This window comes from Lissotriton helveticus, chromosome 7, assembly GCF_964261635.1.
Source record: "Lissotriton helveticus chromosome 7, aLisHel1.1, whole genome shotgun sequence".
NCBI classification, from domain to species: domain Eukaryota; kingdom Metazoa; phylum Chordata; class Amphibia; order Caudata; family Salamandridae; genus Lissotriton; species Lissotriton helveticus.
The window spans coordinates 930,792,650-930,808,083 of NC_136068.1; the positions used below are offsets into that span (position 1 = coordinate 930,792,650).

At 43.0% G+C, this 15,434-nt stretch overlaps 1 protein-coding gene and 1 pseudogene across 8 annotated transcripts in view; both read left to right on the forward strand.

Moving 5' to 3' along the window:
* The window catches only part of LOC144769402 (protocadherin gamma-C3-like), a 917,178-nt gene that overhangs the window by 403,056 nt on the left and 498,688 nt on the right, over nt 1-15,434 (forward strand). The window lies entirely within an intron of this gene.
* On the forward strand, nt 7,741-10,357 carry LOC144767201 (protocadherin gamma-A6 pseudogene; annotated as a pseudogene).

The following is a 15,434-nucleotide window of genomic DNA, read 5'->3' on the forward strand; positions in this document are numbered from 1 at the left end:
CCGTAAGTTCTTGAGAGACGGGATTTAACTTAACCTGATGGTCAGCGGAAGTTAAGTCAAGGGACAAGAAATGCTTAGCTCCATCTAACAAGCGCAGCATCTCACTGATGTTGGGGAGAGGGTAATGGTCCACAACAACTGTCTTGTTGAGCTCTCTCAAATCTACACAAAGCCTGGCCTCGCCATTGGCCTGGCGGGCCATAACAATCGGAGAAAGCCATTCTGTGGCTTCAACTTCTGGTATAATGCCATTGGCAATTAACTTGTCAAGTTCAACCTTCTTGCACTCCTTTACTATGAGTGGTGCACCCTGAACTTTGGCTATTTTAGGCACAGAACCATGCTTAAGCTTGATGTAGTGTAGATAGTTCTTGAGACACCCAAGTTTGCTTTCAAACACCTTGGGAAACCCCTTAAACCATGTTTTCCACCAATCACCAACTTGTCAAACAGAAGGAATCTATTCAAACACACAGAGGGGCTCTCATTGGGGGCCAGGAACACATGCAAATCCCGTTGAGAGAACCAACTTATTGGTGAATCACCTTTCATGGACACATACACTTTCCCTGGGATGATCCTACTCCTAAAGTCAATATTTCCCCACAAATAACTTAATAGATCGATTATCTCTCTGCCATACCCACATGGCCTTATGTCCGGTTTGAATAACTCGACTTTCTTCACCACAAGTTGTTCAAAGAAGGACTTTGGGATTAATGTCACCTTAGCTCCAGAGTCAAATAGAACCTTTATAGGTGCATCATTAATTAGCACCACCTCCATGGGACCGTCACTACCAGTTCCCTTGATTTGACAGTTTATTTCCTCTAGCTCAAAATCATCTTCATAAAGATATACTTCTCTGACCTTCTTTCGATCTTTACTCAATTTACAACACTTCGCAAAGTGACCTTTGTGCCCACACACACTGCATGTAACTTTCCAAGCTGGACAAGCATTGAAATTTGCCATTTCCCACACCTAAGGCACTTTCCCGAGAAAGGCCTAGAGAAAGAAGGCTTGTTGTGTACCTTAACAGGAATTTTGGCTCCAGTCACTTTTTCTTTCTAAACCACTAGTACACCACTTCCCCCACTCTTGGTTAAAGGTTCATTCTTATGAATTGTTTCAACACAATCCTTAGAGTGTTTATGAGTCTTGGCTATAGTGAGAACCTCATGTAGCAATGGATTGTCCTTCTGCCACAAGCTATCCCTCACTTTATCAATGCTGCAACCCAACATAAATTGATCTCGGAGTCTTTCATCCAAAGTTGCCACAAAATTACACATAGAAGCAAGTTTGCCCAATTCAGTAATGTACTGCTCCATGGACTCCTCCTGTTTCTGCATCCTTCTTCCAAAATGATACATCTCAAGAACAGTGCTAACCTTTGGGAGATAGTGTAAATCCAGTTTCTTTACAGACTGTTTAGGCCATTAGCATCACTATCCAACAGTTCAGGAAGGTGCTCAATAACTTCTTGTCCCCCCTGAACCCAAACAGTGTATTAAAAGAGATGTTTTCCTCTCCGCACTGAGAGATGTTCCACAAACCTGTGCATAATGGCTAAAGATCTTCTTCCACTTCACCCAAGGAAGCACTGGCTCACCAGGGGAAGATAAGAAGGGCGGAGCAAGGTACATTTTGCAAAATGAAATAACTTTAACCCCAAAACCTCTAACAAAGAAGATAGCAACAGACAATCAGTCGCACCAGTTACAAATCATGAAAGATCGTGCAAATCTGAGACTCCTTCACGAGCCACCCTCTTCATACCACTTGTACAAGAGATAATTAAATGTAGACTCTGTGTTAAAATGTAAATGGGTGTGTGTATAAGCGTAGTAACCTTGATGAACACAGAGTAAGATCATGAATGCGAATGCTGTTTTTTACAAACACTACAAAAATACTTCAGCGCAGAAACCATAGTGGAGAGAGAGAACAATAGAATAAACACAAGCGTGGAAAAAGACACTTCTCAATACTATAACTTTCAAATAGTAAAGTGAAGACTTAAAATTGGTATAGTAGTGAAGATATGATGCAGGTATGCGATGTGCATCAGCGGAGTTAGGGTGTAGAGTGCATTAATGAGATTCAAATTGCAGAGCTGTGCGCCTTAGCGGTGAAACACTATAACACACGTTGAGGCCAAAGCAAGATCAACAAGAATCAAATTGAAGGGCTGTGCGTGTCCGTGGTAAAACACTATGAGCCGCGTTGAGCCCAATGCAAAATGGCACTTACCGCAGGATGACACCACACGTAGAGTGAGAGAGATCGTTAGAAGCTTTGTTGCGAAGCAACAAAACACTCGAAGGGCAGTGCGCATCCGCGATAAGATGCTGCTGGAACCCAAAGTGAAGTAACGTCCACCACAGGATAACGCCACATGTAGGGTGACAGAGTGCGCTTGATGCTTGTTTACGGGGCAACAAGTCACAACGCAGTAACTAGGGCGTTACCTAGCAACCCCTCAACTACTGTAACATTGATTATTGTCTTTGTTGAAGTGTTCACGCTCCGCAACAAGCCTCAGCAATGCCCGATGTCCTTTGGAAATTCGAGAAACTTTTGAAGGAGAAGAATGAAATCCAACGTGGGTGCAGGACGCTGAGGCATCTTCTTCCACAAACTAGATGAGGTACGCCCTGGCAGGAGTACAGTAAGTGTCAGCCAGCCAGAAAATGGTGTGTTGAGGTCTCACAAAAGTAAGCGGGGATCGTCTTCTTTTTCCCCAGTCGTCGCCAAATGTAACATCCACCTTTCACAGGATCATAGGCAGTAGTAGAGTTGAAGTAGGCTTTATTATGTAGCAAGTAAAAGAGACCACATCCAACACCGGACACTAGCAACTGACAAGCTCCACAGTGTTCCTTAACAAGCTGGGGTTCCACATTTTATGCATAGTCCTATAGAAGTATACTTAGCAACATTCTTCTAAGAAGCAAGACAGTAAGACACTACAGCATGCTTTTGCCTTTGTTCTGTCCCTGTATATAGGGTCAGACACCCTAAAACTGTCAGATGGAGTGGTCTCTCCCAGTATTTACACAAATAATTTAAATAGCACTATTTTATTTATTTTATAGCGCTACATCGTGACGTCATGTGCTAGGTTATGGCATGCCTCATGATGTCACTTGCATAGTGTCTAACTTGGTTTATAACGAGAGACTGGCTTTGAGTTTAAGAGTTTCAAAAAGGTGGAGGGTCCCCTGTTATTAATATCAGGGAGGGGGATTTCGATTTCTCAATTAGTGGAGTTCCCTGTTTTAGTTGTAGCAGACTGGGATCGCTGGAGTGAACAAAGGAGGAGCATTTAAGGTTTGGGCTATACTCAATATGGCCTAGATAGGAGCTTACATAAACAACAAGAAAATGGATATAGGGAAGTAACTGACGGACACAAGAATTAAAAAGGGGGAATGTGCGAAATTTATTTCAAACCTCCCAATCTGGGTTACAATCTAAAACATAATGCAAAATGATTAAGAACCACCAAGGGCGGTAATACAGTGTATAAAAAATAGTCAAAATGTAAAAAGTCGACGCGGCGTTTCGGTGTTTGTAAGTCTTGACACCTTCTTCAGGACATTAAGGACTTTTGACTTGATATCTGTATCTGTATTTTATGTAGAGAACGCTTATCAATTGCAGTTCAATTTAATATTGAATTCAAAAAGTGGATCACCGGATGTATATAAATCTTAAAGATAGTCCACATCGGAAGGAAGGACCAAGCACGGAGGAGCAGGGAGGCCGCTTTTAAAATAAGAGAAATCAAAATCTCCTGACTAAAAGGAATTTCTGTTTGGTGGATATTCACAGACCCACATAATGGCAAGCATTGATGTTGGCAACAAGAGGAATTATATTTTCTTACAAAAGAATACCCTATCAACATAAAGAATCTACTTCTACTGACCTCGGTGGCCCCTCCGTGCAAATATAAAATTGCGATGGTCTATCTTTAAGATTTATATACATTTGGTGATCCACTTTTTGAATTCGATATCAAATTGAACTGCAATTGATAAGCGTTCTCTACATAAAATACAGATACAGATATCAAGTCAAATGTCCTCAATGTCCTGAAGAAGGTGTCAAGACTTACAAACACCGAAACGCCGCGTCGACTTTTTACATTTTGATTATTTTTTATACACTGTATTACCACCCTTGGTGGTTTTTAATCATTTTGCATTATGTTTTAGATTGTAACCCAGATTGGGAGGTTTGAAATAAATTTCGCACATTCCCCCTTTTTAATTCTTGTGTCCGTCAGTTACTTCCCTATATCCATTTTCTTGTTGTTTATGTAAGCTCCTATCTAGGCCATATTGAGTATAGCCCAAACCTTAAATGCTCCTCCTTAGTTCACTCCAGCGATCCCAGTCTGCTACAACTAAAACAGGGAACTCCACTAATTGCGAATTTGAGTTTAAGAGAACAGGAAGTGGTGGCGCTCTGAGCAATGTGATCACTGGATTGAAATGTTTGTGCAGTAGGCACGCGGTGCAGATCAGGACAGGGGGACACAAACCCAAAGGAAAACAACCCCTGCAGGGGTTTTGGGAGGCCAAAACCAAAATAGAAGAGAAACAGGTCCTGTGCACACGGTAATGAGACATGTGGTCCTGGTGTCAGGACTCAGTTACGTGCAAGATGAAAATTGTTGAAGAGTTTGAAATAAACGTCAAGCACAAATGTTCATGTGAGTGAGAAATGTTTATAAGTCAAAATGTTGGTCAGTACCGAAAATAATAGCCAGCCGACACGTGTTTCGTCACACCGTGTGGGGGATGTGACTCATCACTGCTCAAGCGGAGGAAATGCACCCGAGTATGTGCTTCTGAGCGGCGTATGAGATCCGGGTAGTGGATAGTGTCTAACTTGGTCAGTCCCCCCCACTTCTTTTTTAGGAATTGTACCCTGGACATAGGCAAGTCCAAGGTGGCAGCTGATTTTGTTTTAAGATGTTGTTTATTTTAGGGACACACCGTTGAACCGACATTCACCTCTAGCTACCATTATGCGGGTACATTAAATAAAAACAATGATAGACCAATCACATCTCTCGGTAGTGCACCATTTCATAAAAGCACTCCTAGGTATGGCCCTCGTGCACATTTTCATTAATAACGTTTTCTTCAAATAAAGTGAACATAATTTGCAGCTAGAAAAAAGTGTGAAATGGGCTCGAAGATCAATTGAGATTCTGACATTGGAATTTGATTTAAAATGTTAAAGGTGCATGTTATAAAGTAAAGTGCTTAGTGCTGATACCATCTAATTAAGTGTGACCTTTGACCTCTATGTCCTCCTATCCATTCGGTCTGTTGAAAGTCGAGGTCTAGTGCCCTAAAGCATTGTCTGTGCAGGCCAGTGTGTTGCTGTGGACGTCCAGTGCTAACCTACAGTGTGCAGGTGGCAGGGCCGGTTCTAGGATTTGCGAGGCCCTGGGCCAAAAGGGAAAGTGTGAGGCTCCTCTAATTTACATAAGTGGCCTTGCTAGGAGACAATTCAGAGACACTACGGGAGGCCCATAGTCCAGCATTTTAGCACCCCCACAGTTTTAACTATCAGGCCACAAGCAATTCTCACACCTACAACCCGATAGGTGTGAGAATTGCTTGTGGGCTAATAGTTAAAACTGTGGCGGCACTAAAATGCTGGACAATGGGCGTCCCGCAGTGTCTCTGAATGGTTTCCTAGCAATTGGGACAAGATAAAGCGTCTCCCTCCCATAGGCCTCCAGACACCATCCCTGAGAGGCCCGGGTAGGGGGCACCTCCCATTGATCCTGATTGCAAGGAGACACTTTTCTTTTAGTGTTTCGACAGGGAAACAACAGGACATGCATCAATGTGGGCCCCATGCTATTGGGCTGAGTGCGAGGCCCTGGGCAGCTGCCCATGCCTAGCGCCAGCCCTGGCAAGCGGCACCAGGACCAGTTCACTTCCATTATACTGGTCGACTTTAGAGTGACATTAATGCCACCGTTTCCTCTATATGTGACTTATTGCTTATTATTTGTACAGGACTCACTCCTGTGCCTTCGACGTCTCATTGATTTAAAGCCGAATCATAGTGGGCTTGGTCGGCGCAGCATCCAGGGCCTGTTTTACGCACCCGCAGTGAGTAAAGTGAAGCAATGTAACCCGTATTTGTCAGAGTGGGTTTCTTATTTTCAAATTGTACAGCTATGAAACAGTGAGCAAGGCTTGCCTCCTTCTGCTTTGGATGGCTCTGTCCTAAAATAACGCACTAATTAAGAGTTTCGGGTTAAATGAATTCACTTTACGCACTGAATGGGCATAAAAGGCGCGCGGCCTTGTGCTTTAGTCCCCAGATTTTAGGGACCTGTGCTGGAGGCGGACAGGGCCGGTCTCCATCTTTCAGGGGTAGCTTATGATTCAATGGTGAAGTTAAATCATCACTCATGCCTCTACCTAGCTCCTACGGTGAATAATACGCACGCGACCCCCCACCCTTTCACAGCACCTCCGGTCATATTCTCAGTGAACTCCATGTAACATTAAAAACGAGGCCGCTGCTCTGATCGGAGGCTGCATCAGCCGTCGCTGGTTAGTTTGAAGAATTTGCAAGAGTGAGCAAATCAGTGGTTACTATCGGCAGTAAAGTTACCTAGGATGTAATGTTCTACCCGGGCTCATCGCCGGCATGGAAATGAATGTGTTTGATCGTATTTTACACCGCGTCAGCTGTTAAACTCACAAGGATTGTATGCCAGCCATATCCCACTGGGGGACACTGTGCAAGATGCAGTCAGGGGCAGTCAGTCGCCTCTGCAGTGGGCTTTTTACCATGCGCCCCCACCCGCATGGAGAGTATCCTTCGCCATCCCGCTGCCTACCCTCGGGCTCAGCTGCCACAAGTCCCGCTGGGATGAAGATTAATCTTCCCTGTTAGTTGATGTCAAACCAGCAGTGGAAGAAGTAGAGCGAATACGTGGGGTTCCGTTGATAACTCAGCATCCCTGCTCCAAACGTGGTTGATTTTCACCGGTGATCTTGAGCAGAAGTAGACCGATTCTTGACGTCGGCAAACGCAATGCATAGCCCGGTCCACAGTACTTATCTCATGATTCAATTAATACCTGTCGCAAGGAAACACACATCTGTGGACTCTCTGTGGACTCCCGTGCACCGATCTGACTGTCCATAATGGAAGGGGGTTAAAATGGTATATTCAGCAGAAATGTCTTGTAGTGCGGGCCATGAAATCATAAAATCTACTGCTAGAAACATGAAAAGCAGTCGTCTGGTCGTACCATTGGCTCTTAATAATATATTTTCTTTACAAAGCTATGAGTGTGATTTCAATTTAAGAACTGCTTAGGTAGGTTAACATTCAGATACGTGCCCAGGTCACGAAGTTCTGAATACACCGGGAACTTTAATCTCCTATGTAATGTGATGGGGCTCTACCTACTGTCTCTGCATCTCGAATGTAGAAGACGTCAACCAAATAAAGGGAAAGTAGAAACACACTTGTAGGGAAGGAACAGTTAAGCAGCACCACTGCTCTGTTACGAGAAAATGCTGCAGTTACCGATCAGGACACTGAGCGCCGCTGTGCACCCACCACAGAAAAAACAGGAAGAGATAGCGCATTTAACCACGTGGTGAAATTTCAGTTTTTCCCGACGGAAGGGAACTTCGCTGGCCGTCTCGTGCATTGCAGACTCTCTCCTGCGGTGAAGTCTACAACTGGACGTTCATTCCAGACCGTACTTTGCTGCATTTAGTTCGAGGGACGTACTGTGCCTACAATGGCCCGAACACTGAGGCGTTGTTACTCCGGGGCTCAGGCATCGAGGCGCTGTTACTCCGGGGCTCAAGCTTCGAGGCGCTGTTACTCTGGGGCTCAGGAATCGAGGCGCTGTTACCCCGGAGTTCCTCTGCTGCTTCTTGTTGCTCTGCTGACAGTCTGTGGAGCCGCTTCCGGGCAGCTTCGTTATTCCATCCCCGAGGAGATGGGGAAAGGCGCTTTTGTTGGAAACGTGGCTTTCGATCTCGGGATGAATATAAAGGATTTCATTGAAGAAGGAGCGCGCATCGATTACAGAGGTAGGAAGCAGTATTTTGCCCTTAATGCAAACAATGGACGTTTATATGTCAATGAAAGAATTGACAGAGAAGCCATTTGTGGTAGCCTACCCCGGTGTCTGTTAAATGTAGAGATTATTTCCAAGAACATTATGAAGGTTTATGCAGTCGAAGTGGATATTAAAGATATTAATGACAATTCCCCCACGTTTACTGATGAGCATGTAGTATTACAGGTGCTTGAAATCATTGCACCTGGAATGCGTTTTATGCTGCCCGAGGCACACGACGCAGACGTTGGTATTTATTCTCTTCAGAACTATCAGCTCAGTGACAATAAATATTTTATTCTGGAAGTAAATAATAGAAGCGATGGCACAAAGTATGCAGAACTCGTTCTTGAGAAATCACTGGACCGGGAGGAACAGGAAGTTCACAGCTTGATCCTCACAGCCACGGACGGAGGGGATCCGGTCAGATCAGGCACCATGCGGATACAGATCAATGTGCAGGATGTGAATGACAACGCACCAGTTTTCAACCAGTCCGTCTATAAGATCAGTGTGCTGGAAAACACAGCCAAGGGGACTGTTGTCGGCAGCGTCAGGGCAGTTGATATTGACATGGGATCAAACTCAGAAGTAACATATTCCTTCAACCAAATGAAGGACAGCATTGTTCAAAAATTCAGACTGAATTCTCACAATGGGGAAATATCTTTGATCGAAAATCTGGATTTTGAAGAGTCTGAATTCTATGAATTTGAAATCAGAGGAAGTGATGGGAGTCTATCATCACGATGCAAAGTTTTGATAGAAGTCATTAACATTAATGATAATAGTCCAGATATTTTGATATCATCTGTGCTCAACCAAGTACCAGAAAACAGTCTGACGGGTACAGTCATTGCTCTTCTTCAGATATTCGATAGGGATTCAGGCGAACATGGCAAGGTCACTGGCTTTCTACAGTCTCAGCTTCCATTTAAGTTGCATAAATCAGTCGGAAGTTACTACAGTTTGGTAACTGATGGTGGTTTGGACAGGGAAGAGGTTCCAAATTACAATATAACCATCACTGCCACAGACAGTGGAACTCCCCCATTGTCAAAAACCAAAACAATAAACCTGCTTATTACAGATGAAAATGATAACGCACCGGTATTTGAGCATATGTCATACAGAGCCTACATAAAGGAAAATATTGCCCAAGGTACTTCCATTTTTGGAGCCAAAGCAACAGATTTAGATAGGGACAAGAATGCCAAGATCAGTTACTCTATCCTCAATGGCCACATTGGAAATGCTCCACTCTCTTCTTACATTTCTATTAACTCTGATTCTGGTGTCATTTATGCACTTCAATCCTTCGACTTTGAAGTTGTCAGAGAATTTCAGATCCAACTAAAGGCTGAAGATGGCGGTTCTCCAGCTCTGATGAGTAATGTCACTGTGACATTCTGTATACTGGATGAGAATGACAACACTCCTGAAATATTATATCCATCAACCCCCACAGATGGCTCCTCTGGTTTGGAGGTGGCGCCTCGCTCTTCTGAACCAGGTTATCTGATCACTAAGATAGTCGCTGTTGATTCTGATTCTGGTCAGAATTCCTGGCTCTCCTACCAGCTGCTCAGGTCCACAGACCAGGGACTGTTTACCGTAGGTGTCCACAGTGGAGAGATCAGGACAGCTCGCCCCATTATGGAAAAAGATGCAATAAAACAATTCCTGGTGGTGTTAGTGAAGGACAACGGGCAGACCCCTCTCTCTTCTTCAGTTACAGTCACCATATTGCTGGCAGACAGTATGCCAGAAATGCTTCAAGATATGAGCAACCCTTTATCGCCCACAGACTTGGAGTCAAACCTTACACTTTATCTGGTTATCGCTGTTGCTGTTGTTTCCTTCTTGTTCCTTTTCCTGATCATTCTTCTTTTGGCCATCAGGCTTCACCACTGGAGGAAATCCCAGCTCTGCAAGTCATTAGAGGTTAACTTCAATTCACTTCCTGCCTGTCAGTTTGTTGGCATTGATGGAGTCAGAGCTTTCCTTCAGACCTATTCTCATGATGCCTATTTAACAGCAGACTCTGGTACAAGGCAACTTAAGTTCCCACTTTCAAACGACTCAAATACATTTTCAGAAAATAAGAAATTTCAGGCACAAGAACCGCTTCTCATTGAGGAGTTCTTAAGTATTGGCAAAGAGGACCAGCCGTTCATTCAAGTAAGTTTCCTTATTTTGCATTATAAGCTATTGCACTATTAAAATTAATAATGTACTGGATAATTTACGGTGTTCTTTTTGGGTAGCAGATGACCATAGCCCAATATAAATTAGATTTCAAAGTTTATTAAACAAAATATGACCAACTAGAAATGAAGATAGTAAACACATATACTTTCTATATGCATTAAGCATTAGCTGAACAAATTAAATTATTATCTGGCAGTGCTGTCACACTGCAATTCTGTGTCAATGCTTCATCAGTAATTACAGTGCAGTATGATAAATCCCCTATTACCGTTGTCCGAATTGTTACTTGTTTTTATTAAAGTTGCTGTTTTTTTCCCTTCCTTGTGGAATGAGGAATTTACTCAAAGATTTACTTTTTCTGCATTTCTACTCCGGTTTCTTTCTTTTGGAAGCTGTTTATCCAAATATCCACTGTAACAGTGCCAATATGGGAACTTGCATGCTACCTTTGATTAAATGCTTTTGATTAGTAGGTGAGAACCAATTAAACCAAAAATAGTTGTTTTTATGCTACGTGTGTTGATGCGAAGTGGGGTGACGTTACTTTCATTAATGTGCCCAGTGTAGTACACTTATTAGTTTTTTATGTATTTCGTTTAAAAGAAGATTTAATAGTTGTTTGAGGTGGATCAGAAAGCTTTATGTACTGTGTCTGAAATCCGGCGTTGCTCCACTTGATGCCTCTAATTGTCAAACATGGTGCCTTTTTCAGTTTACAAAGTTCAACACAGCATGGATTCAAATTTAAAGGGTTTATAGTAAAGATGGGGGAGCTTCTGAAAGCTTGAGCCAGCCTGAGACTGGCTCTGAATCCACTCAAGGGCCTGTTGGAACCTCGAGCCCTTAATGAGCCAATATTTCATGTGGCTCGTGCCAGCCACCCTCCCTCTACCCGGTACGTAGCATTACTGCTAGAGCGGAAGACTTTGGAACTGGGGAGCTAGGTTTGAGGCTCAGTATCCTGTTATTCTGGGCTAATAGCTTCATTCCCCTGTGTCTGTGAACAATGAATTTGTGTTTGCGTAAAGTAACTGATGTTCATGAAAATGCTCTAATTTGTTTGCATTCAGTGTGTGCTATATAAAAGCTGCAGAGAAATGCACAAAGAGGTGAAAATAAAGCCTTAACCCCTTCACTGCGGCGGCTATTCCGCCGCAGTGCTAAGGGGGCTGGGCGGAAGAGCGGCGGGCGCATGCTGGTGACGGAACCGCTCCGTCACCAGCGTCGGTTGCGCTGTGCTTATGACGGAGCGGTTCCGTCATGGCCCGCCCCGCTCAATAGAACGCTCAGCGCAGGCGCGGAATCCGCGCCGCGCAGGCGTGCCGGGCGGGCCATGACGGAACCGCTCCGTCATCAGCACAGCGCGGCCGCGGCTGATGACGGAGCGGTTCCGTCATCAGCAGGGGAGGGGTTAACTTAAGGAAAGGCAAATAGATACTCATTTACTGGCTGATTTGTACAAAATAAAATCTGGACAAGTCTCTGCTTCACTGCTTAAATTGAGTGATTTCGGGCAGATATATTATTTCACCAAAACTCTTTTCTCTTCCTTATTGCTCATGAAACACTTTGCAGTATGTGTCTTCCAAATATCAGTTTTACAAAAACCTAATGTGTTTGATTTAATAGACTATAACGTTGCTCTGTAATAATCTAGGCCATGTACAGATTTTACAAGGCAACTGCCTTGCCTCTTAGTTCTCTAATGTTTCATGCTTAAAAACTATCACTTTTAATAAGTACTTCTCAGTGAAGTGTTATAATGCCAAAGCTACCATATGTTATAGAAATACACCTTTTTGAATGTTGAAAAGACTTTATCATATATTACGTGGTTTGTTGTATGATTTACTTAGCATAGATTGTCTGGACTTGGCTAAAGTACGGGCTCTATGTGCTGAGCCAGACCCTTGGCTCATCTCTCCCTGCTACTTTGTTGGCTCACCCACTTCTAGTTTATGGTTGTGGTTATGGCTAGAATGGGAGCCTATGCACTGCCTGCCACATCCAGAGGCATACAGGAAGTACTGGTACCTGTGCTATTTTCCCTTCTCTGTGAGGTGCGTCTCAACAGATACAATATTCAGTAGCTGAAGAATTGAAAAGGGGAATCTGATATTGGAAACAGAGCAAAGGATTTATGGTTATACAGCCAGCATTTTTCTGGCAAGAAACTTTGCATTTCCTCTGCTGCTGAGAGTGATTATTTGTCTTTAAATCCTGAAACTGAGAGATGTCACGTGATTGTTAAAATAAACAGAGAGAAACAATTTGGAAAATTAACCAGCTGTTAACCTCAATTTCGAAGTTATGTAAAATCCACTGAATATTTTTTTGCATAGAAGTTTTTATTCAGGATCTTTATGAAAAACCCTGATTTTCATAAGGACGTCAATTGATGTAGAAATAGTTGATGCCTCCTTGCTAGGAACTCACAATGCTTTATGCAATGCTGGGGATCAACGTGTTGCCCTGCTAGGCTATCAGCTGAGCCCAACTTCATTTTGTCTTAGAAGATAAAGTGAACAGTGATTTCTACAATTGTGCAGTTTTGGTGCTGTGGACGGTCTTCGACTTTCAAAATGAATATGCGCACTACTTGACTCCAACTTCCTCTAATGGGGAGTGATCCAAGGAGGTCTAATACATTGGATGGTATTATTAATATTCTCAATACCAATGACAATTTATCAATATTTAGTCAGAGGTTTACAGAGCCAGCATAAGTGAATGACCAGCAAATAACTCAGTGGTGCTTTAGGTGAAAGGCACAGATGAAGTGTCAAATTTAAAAGAACCTTTTTAAACCACATATCTGTCAATTACCATAATAAATTTGATTTTAATAATTAAGAGTACCCCAAATTGTGAGAAGATGCATTCATACAAATTTGTAGTGGAAAATAAGATGAAGGATGGCATGTTGCATAATCTTGGCTGCGTGTAGAAGCTACTTATGAAAACAGAACGATAATGCTCCAGAAGTAATTTTCCAATCTGTTTTCAGTCCAGTCCCACATAACTCCTCCGTGTACATTAATAGATTTAGATGGGCGATCGCTCCTTCTCTAAGTCAGCTGCGGTTCTCTGGAATGACCTCTCACTTGACTTACGCCTGACAGATGATTATCTGCTTTTTAGAAAAAAGCAAAAAAAATCCTGTTCCCCAGTTACTAAACCAATTAGTCATTAGAATAACCTCTGCCCTTCTCTTACCGCAGTGTATGCGGTCCTAGCTCTGTGATGTCCTCTGAGATGAATGTCGCACTTTAAAAATACAAATACAAAAATTCCATTTTAATGATAGATTCATAAGAAAATTATGAAGTTGTATGGCATGTTCAAGAAAGTCTAACATATATTACTTTCATCACCTGGAAAGCTCTGCAGAGATGTGACTCAAACACTCTGGACAGGGAAGCTCTCGGAATAGTATATCGCAGTCAGAGCCACAGACAGAGGATCTCCTCCTCTAGTGTCATAGATACAACATAAAAGATAACCCTCCCTTTTTATTAGTCTTTTTACCAGATGTTTGCTCCATAGAACAGCGCCACTTGTGCTTCCATTTACTGTCCAAAGGCACCTGATCTAGATGTTGAGCTAAACACCAGTGTCGCTTGTCTTGCACGAGATAATCACTTGGAGAACTCTCCTCTGACTTCCTGTATCTCCATTAACTCCCCTTCTGTCTTGATCTGTGTCCAAAGCTCCGATGACTATGAACAGCTCAGGAAGTTTCACTTCCAGGTGGTGGCCGTGAACTCTGGGTCTCCTCCTCGCATCAGTAGTGTCACTGTGAGGGAGTTTGTAAGGGGTCTGAGGATGATCCTCCTCAGATGCTCTACCCTGCTCCAACCTGGCGGCTCTGTGTTGTTCGAGATGGTTCCTCCAAAATGATTGAGTCTGCTATTCTTGCATTGATCCAAGATTCACAACAACCTACCAATAACGGGACTCTGCCTCAGTCCTGCCCTTATGAGGTCCATGAAACCCTGGATCGTTAGAAGAATGAGTTCGCTTCTCTCAAGCCAGGCCCTCAGTACCCACGAAAAGTCTGCTTCCTGCAAATGCTTCTAGGATGGGACAGGATTCGGTCGGATGAACTATTGAAAACTGAAGTTTGGTACAGGGGAGAGATGGTCCAAGCTGTAGTTCATATTATTCACCACTTTGCTGTGTAGGAACATGTGATGTACCTAATGGTTTATACGAAATCACTTACAGTGGGCTTTATCGATGGAAGTCCTCGCACAGTTCTTCAAGACTCACGATTTGAAGGGTCAACCATAAATATGTAGTTTCTGTGTGTGTGTGTATACATAATGTATGCCAGGGTGCGTTTTAACGGGTTGCAATCTAGTTGTGAAACGCAAGTTCAGTCCCTTCTCTTATGTTTATTTGAAACTTGATCCATATCATTAGACCAGTGTTGAGCTGTCTCTCGTGCATGTTTTGTAAAAAAAAAACAACACAAATGTCCGTTAAACATACAAACATTCTAGTAGGTTGTCTTTGAGTGTTTTTTTTTTAATAAAGCTCTTCTTTTCAAGATTTTAATGATGCCTCAGGTCAGTTTCATGTCTGGAATCGGGTGGCTTGTGCTCCCTGAGACTTTGATTTGTAACTACCGCATCAAATCTTTGTTGGGAAGGAGCACTAATATTGGAGCAGAAATCCCATTGCACACTTTTTCCAATGCTCGAAATTCTTCTACTTGAATTTCCAATCAGAATTCTGCGTCAGACTCTCAACCGCTGTGCAAAATGCACAGTGACCTCGGCAAACAATCGCATCTTGGAGATATTTGGCCTATGCTGAAATCTAAAACACATAATATCTGCTTCGCGGCCATCAGTCACTGCTTCGTGAAGTATGTGATTCACGCCACATGTTCTCACCCAGAAGCAAAAACCTGAAGTATTGTCTCTATAGAATAGTATGTCCATCCTGCCAGCGATAATATGAGGAACTTCAGTGCTTCGACGTGCACGTTGTACTCTGTCCACTACAGCGAGAAGGACATCTGTGTTTTTATAATAAAGAGCTTTTCAAACTGACAGTCATGTTTGTATTTGTTTATGTAGTT